We start from the raw sequence: 9,580 nt of genomic DNA, 5'->3' as shown, positions 1-9,580 counted from the left end.
TGATTTGTGCACATATTATTTGCTGAAGCTAACGCCCTCCATTGCTGTACCTGTTTGAATGCATGTTTTGTAATATGGTCCATTGGAGCTCTGCACTTCTCTGCAGCTTAATCAATTCAGGTGCAGCCTTCTGTATTTGGAAGCGCTGCCTACACCCTTTTCTCTATGTAAAATGTTCTAAGTATACTTGTGGTAGCCTGCATCCAATCTGCATTCAAATTTTAGATTAGGGACTAGCACATAAATTAGCACTTAAATTTGCATAATTTTGCATCTGATTTGGATTCAAGGCGTGTATTTAGCCCCTGGGGGTCTGTACACGCCCCTTAATGGTTTATAAGCCAGTTGCAGCCTGTGAGCGCTGTCATTTTTGTTTGTCAATATATCAATATTATGTAGCTGGCTGGGTCCTGTAGCTTTATTACCTGTTGAGAAAATGTTGAATCCAATTACAATTTTTTGGGCAGAAAGCTTAGCAGATTCCTCCATAGGGAGGAAGCAAAATGTATTATTTTTCCCTGTGAGCACAGATCACCTGATTCTTTTAACCTCTGCTGATAAGAGATTAACTATTTGTGGTTAACACTGTAGCTACAACAGATTGTTCTAATGATAAGAATCTGCTGCAGTGCCGTTCCAAAAAGCATTAAGGTGGCCATACACTGGCCCGATTCGCGGCCGTTTCGACAGCAGATTCGATCCTGGGATCGAATCTGCTGCCAATCGTTCGCGCTAAACGCACCCGCCGATCCGATTTCCTCCTGAAATCGGATCGGTCCGTCGATCGCGCCGTGCGGGAAATTACCCTCGATCGCCCGCGGGTAGGGAGCGCGTCGCTAGCGGCGGCCGATCCGATCAGGTATACATTACCTGACGCTGGCTCCCGGGCATCTTCTCCGCGTCTTCTCCACATCTTCTCCGCGCTGCACCCGCTCCATCCCGGCGCTTCCTGTCACTGCAGTGACCAGGAAGTTCAAATAGAGGGCGCTCTATTTGAACTTCCTGGTCACGGAGTGACACAGGAAGCGCCGGGATGGAGCCGGAACAGAGCCGTGCAGCGCGGAGAAGATGCCCGGGAGCCAGCATCAGGTAATGTATACGGGGGGGGGGGGGGGGGGGGAGGGGGACAGGCGGCAGGAGTAGCTCCACAGATTGTGATCGGTTTCAGGCTGAAATCGATTCACAATCTGTTTGCAGTAAAGGCAGCCATACGATCCCGCTCTGATCAGATTCGATCAGATAGGGATCTGTCAGCTGGTCGATCTAATGGCAAATCGACCAGTGTATGGCTACCTTTAGGCCTCTTTCAGAGGGAAGCTGACAGTAGGTGAATTCACCACCTGTCATCTGCTCTCCTGCACTGGCCAATTGCTTGCTAGCGCTTGGTATCGATGCTGGAGAGGCATCTAATCTTCTCTCCTCTGTCTGGTCTGTCAGGCTGAGGCAGTCAAGCTGGAATGTGCTGTTCTGCTTGTGATTGGATAGAAGCTATACACACCCTCTCCAGGCCCCCTGCACACTCTGTATGACACACACTGAGCTACTCTCAGCCTATTACTTGCTATGTATTTTGTTTGTAAACATTGCATAAAAATGGCAATTACAAGCCAGGATTGCAGCAGGGAGAGGCAGAAACAGCACAGAGGGGCCCAGGAGAACATAATGAATAGAATGGTATGTTTTTTATTGTAAGAATTTTACAGTACAGATTCTCTTTAACATTAGTAAATTAATCTAAATGACTGCAGCAGAAATGCTTACTAACCATAGTGAATTTAAAGGGGCACTATTGCTAAAATCCTCTTTTTTTTAACCTCTTAGCATACGTATTAGTTGATGGAGGACTGATTTTGCACATTATGCATTTTTTTTTAAAGTATTTGTTTGCAGGCAGTAAACATTTAGATACATGTAGTCACGTCAGCAGTTGTACCTTTCCGATGCCAAGCTAGGTCATACCATTCTGCAATAGGGAGGAATCTTGTATTGGTTTGTGAGTTGCCGTTATACTGTACCCCTCTGGCCATTTCAGTCGGGTTTTCCCACCTTGTAACCGCTCTATAGAGCATTTACTGCCAGCACCCGACGTAAAGTGATGGTCGCAGCCTCCTCCGTGCAGGGTGCGACGTTACTCAGAGCGGCTGCGTGTAGTTATTACGCTGCCCGGCCGCCAAGGACCCCTTTCCCTATGCTGGCAATGAAACGGACACCTATTATTGTCCGTTTCTATGGCAACCATGTCCGGCTTTCCTATCTGGATAAAACAGAAAGGACCGGCACCGCTGTCTTGTATCAAAGCTCTTTTAATAGCACCAAAGTGGCAGCAGTGACAGACTGCTTTGAGCAGTTTGATAAAGGTGTAAACCGAAACAGCAGTCTGTCACTGCTGCCACTTTGGTGCTATTAAAAGAGCTTTGATACAAGACAGCGGTGCCGGTCCTTTCTGTTTTATCTGGACTGCACTTCCCAGGAGGCACTGGGGAGAGACCTTGGGCACGCTGCATATTCTTTTTTGGAAACGGTGCTCCCTCTCTTTTGTTTATGCGGCTTTCCTATCTGTGCATTCTAGCGGCTGCATCAAAGAGCATACACGCACACAAGCGCTACAGCTGTGTGTTGCTCTGTGTGCTGTATTTTTTTCTAGAATTCTTTTATGAATGCCTGCAATACTGTTTTAAAGGTGTTTGTTTTGAGGAATCAGGTACATATATGTTTATGTATTATCCGGGTTTTATATATATAATACATAAACATATATGTACCTGATTCCTCAAAACAAACACCTTTAAAACAGTATTGCAGGCATTCATAAAAGAATTCTAGAAAAAAATACAGCACACAGAGCAACACACAGCTGTAGCGCTTGTGTGCGTGTATGCTCTTTGATGCAGCCGCTAGAATGCACAGATAGGAAAGCCGGACATGGTTGCCATAGAAACGGACAACAATAGGTGTCCGTTTCATTGCCAGCATAGGGAAAGGGGTCCTTGGCGGACGGGCAGCGTAATAACTACATGCAGCCGCTCTGAGTAACGTCGCACCCTGCACGGAGGAGGCTGCGACCATCACTTTACGTCGGGTGCTGGCAGTAAATGCTCTATAGAGCGGTTACAAGGTGGGAAAACCCGACTGAAATGGCCAGAGGGGTACAGTATAACGGCAACTCACAAACCAATACAAGATTCCTCCCTATTGCAGAATGGTATGACCTAGCTTGGCATCGGAAAGGTACAACTGCTGACCTGACTACATGTATCTAAATGTTTACTGCCTGCAAACAAATACTTTAAAAAAAAATGCATAATGTGCAAAATCAGTCCTCCATCAACTAATACATATGCTAAGAGGTTAAAAAAAGAGGATTTTAGCAATAGTGCCCCTTTAAAAAAAAAAGTAACGTTAAAAGATAGGACTTAAACCATTTGCGGCATTGCTATGTTCTAAGCCAGTTTCTTTGACTTCTTGTGATTGGAGCCACTTAGCTGTCTATGTACAGCACTGTATGTGTTTGGATTGTGGCGGCAGCATCACGGTTTTACATAGAGAGAGATACGTGCTGCTTGAGTTGTGCTTTCTCTCCGGTTTCCAATTCCTGTGCGGCTGAACCCGGGTCACTCGCTGCTATGTAATGCAGCTGCAATTAGCGCCTCTCATTTTGGGCTGGTCATGCCCCAATGAGCAATACAATTGTCGCTGTTCTCATGAGCCCTTTGCACCTTGCGGTCAATGACTTTAATTTGCTCACAGAGGAAAAGAATCTCGCCAGCGCTCTACCTGCTTGTGTATCTGGAGCAGCACCTCATTAGGAACAGCTCTTCACACTTTATGACTAATCAATAAATCAGTTCTCTGCAAGAGTATGAATTTTACTGTAGCACCGAGAACTGCCAGAGGGCAAAGCGCAGCATCAAATAAGAATAGTAACACGACAGTCATACCAGTGGCTTGGTGGTAGCCATAGCAACAACTTTTGGGCCCTGGAGGAGTGGAGAGGGGCCCATCTAGACATAGAATGCATACGAGAGAAATAGTAGCCGGGAGACTTGGGAGCAGGATACGGCGTTATATGGCTTAACCTGCTCCTGCACAAGTCCAGGCGGCGTTAATGACTATTCTCCCTCCAGGTCCGCATGGATGGTGGGGAATGATGTAATTCGGCTTCCAGCTCCAGCAATTATTGTGTTTTAAAAGTAAATTCAGCTCCGTCTTCTGACGGTGCCAAAGTTACTCACTGTGCTATAGTTACTTACTGCTATAGCCGCAATTCCTAATCCTATGGTGGCACCGGCTACGCCCAAATCTCCTGCGCTATAATCTACAGTATGTGCTCAACATAGATTTGCCCATACACTGTATGGTATTTGTGCAGAGACCCACATGTGAGTATATGCAGCTGCCCTCTACTGGTTTTAGAAAAAAGCAGCCCTACAAGTATAACATTGTGTAGAGTCCCAGGTGGATGTTCATTTGTATGCACTTTGGGGTCCTACGGGAGAAAAGCACTTTACACGTTTTGTTGTTGTTACCATTGTTGCTATGTATATTATTCTATTGTAGATCTGCTCCTTGATGATAAAAATTATTCTAAAAAGTGATGCCCCTGAAGAAGTGGCCTGAGAGCTGCAAAACATGTTAGGTGGTTTGTGGAGTTATTTATAGGAGTCAAGATAGAGCAAGTTTTAATGTACTACACATATGGACTGCTACTTGGACTTTACCTTATCCCATGCTCACTTTTACCTTCCCCCTATGTACTCCTAACACTAACCTTCCCCCCTACCAATTCATAACACTACCCTCTCCCCTACCTACACCTCTGCCTCTAAGTGGAGTCACCACCACTACCCGGATTTCAGCTATACAGCAGCCAATCTCCCGCGCAGTACCCAAGCTCCACCACTGCTACCACCACATTCACTGTTGCTAAGGGATCTTTAATACTTTGCTGTCAGTTGTAACTGAAAGGACAACTGATGTGTAGTCCAGTGTCCATGATTCACTATGGCCTCTTTCACACTATAAGCTGAAAAACTGAAGCTTTTTCACAATCCACTACAACGGAGAAAAAGACGCAACGCATAACGTGTGAAAGGGCCCTATGCGGACATCAGCCAAATTATAGACAAACTCTGGTGCCTCTGGCACCTAAATTACCGTCACGTGGTGCCACCATTTACACTGGGGACTATGGCGCCACCAAATGTATCAGCGCTTAACGCATCTCATCATTTGGACACCAGCCAAAGCTATGAGATTACATGTGAGTGGTGAAGCATACAGAGCTGGATAGGACCTCCGGAGATGGATGGGCGGACTGGATGTGACCAGCCTACTGCGGGAGCCAAGAGAGGTGGATGGGCGGTCCCATCCAGCTCATCCTTCTAGCTCTCTATATTCCAGGAGCAGTGATGTCGCTGCATCTCCAGATTGGTGTATGCGGGCTCATGCCTAGTGTGCCCAGTGCTAGGTCCAGACCTGGGGGATAGTTATCTGTAGCCACATGATGCCAAATTACATTTTCGACATTCTATGTCTGCACTGAGCTATAACTGCATAGTCTTCAAATACTTTTACATGAGATCCATCACATCCTGTTAACACATGGGGACTGATTCATCAAGGGCTCCATGACCACGCAGCAAGCTTAATTCAAGGCTGCACACTACGCTCCGTCTTGCAGCCTAGCGTGCCTTCCTTAGTTACACGCTCTGCTTGCATAGCAACGCACGTTCCTTTAAATTCCGGCCCATTTACACATGTTGCTATATAAGCAGTGCGCGTAACTAAGAAAGGTGCACTACAATGCAAGACCTAGCATGGCGTGCAGCCTTGAATTTAGCTTGCGGTGCTGTCATGAAGTTTGCGTTGCTATAGCAACGCAATTTCATGAATCAGCCTCATTGAAATTAAAGACCTTCACAGTTGCGTCTGCATATTTTGGGGGGTTAAAACTTTATTAAGCATAAAAGGTATACATAAAGTCAACTTATTAAAAAAAAAACGAAAATCAGTGAGAAAAGAAACTGGGAAGAGCAAAACAAATACTGGCAAGCAAAGGCGAGAGCAGACAGAGCAGTTTGTATTATCAGTGTTTAGAGAAAAGCTTTGTACAGTTGTATTTACAGTAGGTCAACAAGGCAGACTCCTGCATCACCTGAAGGGCACGGCCTGTGGAAACGCATACAGTACAGATAAAAATGGTGCAGAGTGAAAAATGGCGCACTGTTCTGCCAATCATAAAATGCTATTTACAATTTTAATGTAAATACATTAAAATGGTAAATAGCGTTTTATAGAACAAGTATTACCGGAGTGGTGCACCATTTAAAAATGCAGGGGGGCTAGTGAGGCAGCGGGACACTAGACAGCGGGGTGGAGGGAGGAGGATTAGGTGGAGGGAGGATTAGGTAGCATTGGTATACATTACCTTGTCCTAGCCGGCGATCGCTCCTTCACTTCATAGTTAGCTTGCAGGAGTCCTGCATCCAGCCAATCACCATGCGGAAACTATAGCCGTATGGTGATTGGCTGGATGCAGGACTACAGCAAACTAACAGAAGAAGTGAGGGAGCGATCACCGGCCGGGACAAGGTAAAGTATACCAATGCTACCTAATCCTCCCTCCACCCAATCCTCCCTCCACTTCGCTGCCTAGTGTCCCGCTGCCTCTCTCCCCGATCCCTGCTGCTTAACATTTTTTAACTTATACAACGATAAATATAGTTTTGTTAATTACTGCGGCGCCATTTTTATACTGTTGGTGCTGTGCGTCATTTTTGCCTGTTCCGGTGAAAACAGCAGTGGTGAAATCAGTGTAGCTGTGATCTGTGATGCCTTGCTGCTTTATGGGAGCATTTCCATTGCCTCCACATTTTTTTAAAAATAAAAGATCATCATGAAAGAAAGATCTTCCGCTAGAATCTTTATTATCACTGAATACCTGTTATGCATGAAGCACGAGTATAAAAGCACTGCCGCAATCAGTGTGTATGCAGTGTATAATAGCAGTGTCTTCACTTACTGTGGTGCAATCAGTGTGTATGCAGTGTATAAAAGCAGTGTCTTCACTTACTGTGCCGCAATCAGTGTGTATGCAGTGTATAATAGCGGTGTCTTCACTTACTGTGCCGCAATCAGTGTGTATGCAGTGTATAATAGCAGTGTCTTCACTTACTGTGGTGCAATCAGTGTGTGTACAGTGTATAAAAGCAGTGTCTTCACTTACTGTGGTGCAATCAGTGTGTATGCAGTGTATAAAAGCAGTGTCTTCACTTACTGTGGTGCAATCAGTGTGTATGCAGTGTATAAAAGCAGTGTCTTCACTTACTGTGGTGCAATCAGTGTGTATGCAGTGTATAAAAGCAGTGTCTTCACTTACTGTGGTGCAATCAGAGTGTATGCAGTGTATAAAAGCAGTGTCTTCACTTACTGTGCCGCAATCAGTGTGTATACAGTGTATAATAGCAGTGTCTTCACTTACTGTGGTGCAATCAGTGTGTATGCAGTGTATAAAAGCAGTGTCTTCACTTACTGTGGTGCAATCAGTGTGTATGCAGTGTATAAAAGCAGTGTCTTCACTTACCGTGGTGCAATCAGTGTGTATGCAGTGTATAAAAGCAGTGTCTTCACTTACCGTGGTGCAATCAGTGTGTATACAGTGTATAAAAGCAGTGTCTTCACTTACTGTGGTGCAAGCAGTGTGTATATACAGTGTATAAAAGCAGTGTCTTCACTTACTGTGGTGCAATCAGTGTGTATGCAGTGTATAATAGCAGTGTCTTCACTTACTGTGGTGCAATCAGTGTGTATGCAGTGTATAAAAGTAGTGTATTCACCTACTGTGGTGCAATCAGTGTGTATGCAGTGTATAAAAGCAGTGTCTTCACTTACTGTGGTGCAATCAGTGTGTATACAGTGTATAAAAGCAGTGTCTTCACTTACTGTGGTGCAATCAGTGTGTATGCAGTGTATAATAGCAGTGTCTTCACTTACTGTGGTGCAATCAGTGTGTATGCAGTGTATAAAAGCAGTGTCTTCACTTACTGTGGTGCAATCAGTGTGTATGCAGTGTATAAAAGCAGTGTCTTCACTTACTGTGGTGCAATCAGTGTGTATGCAGTGTATAAAAGCAGTGTCTTCACTTACCGTGGTGCAATCAGTGTGTATGCAGTGTATAAAAGTAGTGTATTCACCTACTGTGGTTCAATCAGTGTGTATATGTGGATAAAGGCAGTGTCTTCATTTAATGTGGTGCAATCAGTGTGTATGCAGTGTATAAAAGCAGTGTCTTCAATAAGGCTGTGTCCCCACTAGCGCCATCCGCTCCGATAGTCTGCTGTGGTCCCCCTGAAGCCCGGATTATCACGGACTGCACAGAAATGCGCCCCGCTTACCACAATAGATCGCGCATCCAGGCAGTCTGTGTCAGAGTGTGTTTAGTCTTCATATTAACTGATTAATATTAGCTATTTATTATTTCTATGTGTTTATATAGCGATGATAGTTTTTTCTATGTTACCGAGTACATTTAAGAGATCTCTCTTCCTCAGAGGCATTTACAATCACATCTCTATACCCTAATCATATTTAAATGCTCATGGCAGTCCTGTGCCAATTTATTATTTGGCCTACCAGTGTAATATAAAACATGCTTCAGTCATGTCTAACAAAAGAGAACTAATTATCTTTTGAACTTTTCTGGTGTTACCTAATCCAAAAAACCCTCTGGTGGTGTCTAATCCTAAAACCCCCTTGGTGATGTCTAACCCTAAGACCCCTTCCCCCATGGTGCCTAATCCTAAAACGCCCCTGGTGGTGGCTAACCCTAAGACCCCCTGGTGGAGCCTAACCCTAAGACCCCCCTGGTGGAGCCTGACCCTAAGACCCCCCCTGATGGTGCCGAACCTTAATTCAATTCCCAGTTTTGTTTGTGTAATATAAATTATTATATGATTGTTTATGGTTTTATTTGACATAGAATAAAAAAAAAATTGTAAGTTTGTTGAAAAATGATCATTTGTAACACAAGTGAGAATAGCGTAAGCTGCTCATTGTGGTTCAAAAAGCTGAAATATCAACGATTTTATTTCTAAGAAAGCATAGGGAACAGTTTTAGAAACAATTATACAGTTTTACAAATTATTATTTGTTAAATAATGGGTTATTGTAATCGATAAAGTTGGTATGGAAATTAAAGTTAAAGGTAACAAGCAATATATTTATTTTATATTTTCACAGCACCTTTTTAACTGCTTGCCAACCGCGTCACGCCGATGGACCGCCTAACTCCGATCGGCGTAAAGTCCTGGGGCTGAAGCCTATGACAGCTGATCACAATGATTGGCTGGCAGGGGGAGGGAGGGCCTAGGGCAGGTATGTCAAACCGGTCCTACGAGGGCCGAGATCCTCTCACATTTTTGATACAGCTCAAATGAATTGATGGGTCTGACTCAGGAAAGGTGTGGTGAATCAGGTAGAACACATTCCTCTCTTTCTCAGTCCATCCTAAACACTGGCATGGATCTGGCCCTCCAGGCCTGGAGTTCCACACGTGGTCTAGGGTAAAAATAATTTCAAAAAT

General features: G+C 44.5%; 1 long non-coding RNA gene across 1 annotated transcript in view; it reads left to right on the top strand.

The window, feature by feature from the left end:
* Positions 1–3,052: 3,052 nt before the first annotated feature.
* LOC137504300 (uncharacterized) overlaps positions 3,053–9,580 on the top strand; it is a 132,943-nt gene continuing 126,415 nt past the window's right edge. The window contains exon 1 of the long non-coding RNA XR_011019464.1: positions 3,053–3,228. This is a non-coding gene — a long non-coding RNA (uncharacterized lncRNA). The remainder of the gene's footprint in view (positions 3,229–9,580) is intronic.

Source organism: Hyperolius riggenbachi, chromosome 4 (assembly GCF_040937935.1).
Source record: "Hyperolius riggenbachi isolate aHypRig1 chromosome 4, aHypRig1.pri, whole genome shotgun sequence".
In the NCBI taxonomy this organism is placed as follows: Eukaryota; Metazoa; Chordata; class Amphibia; order Anura; family Hyperoliidae; genus Hyperolius; species Hyperolius riggenbachi.
The sequence above is the reverse complement of the archived record's forward strand: the minus strand, read 5'-3'. Positions and strand labels throughout refer to the sequence as shown.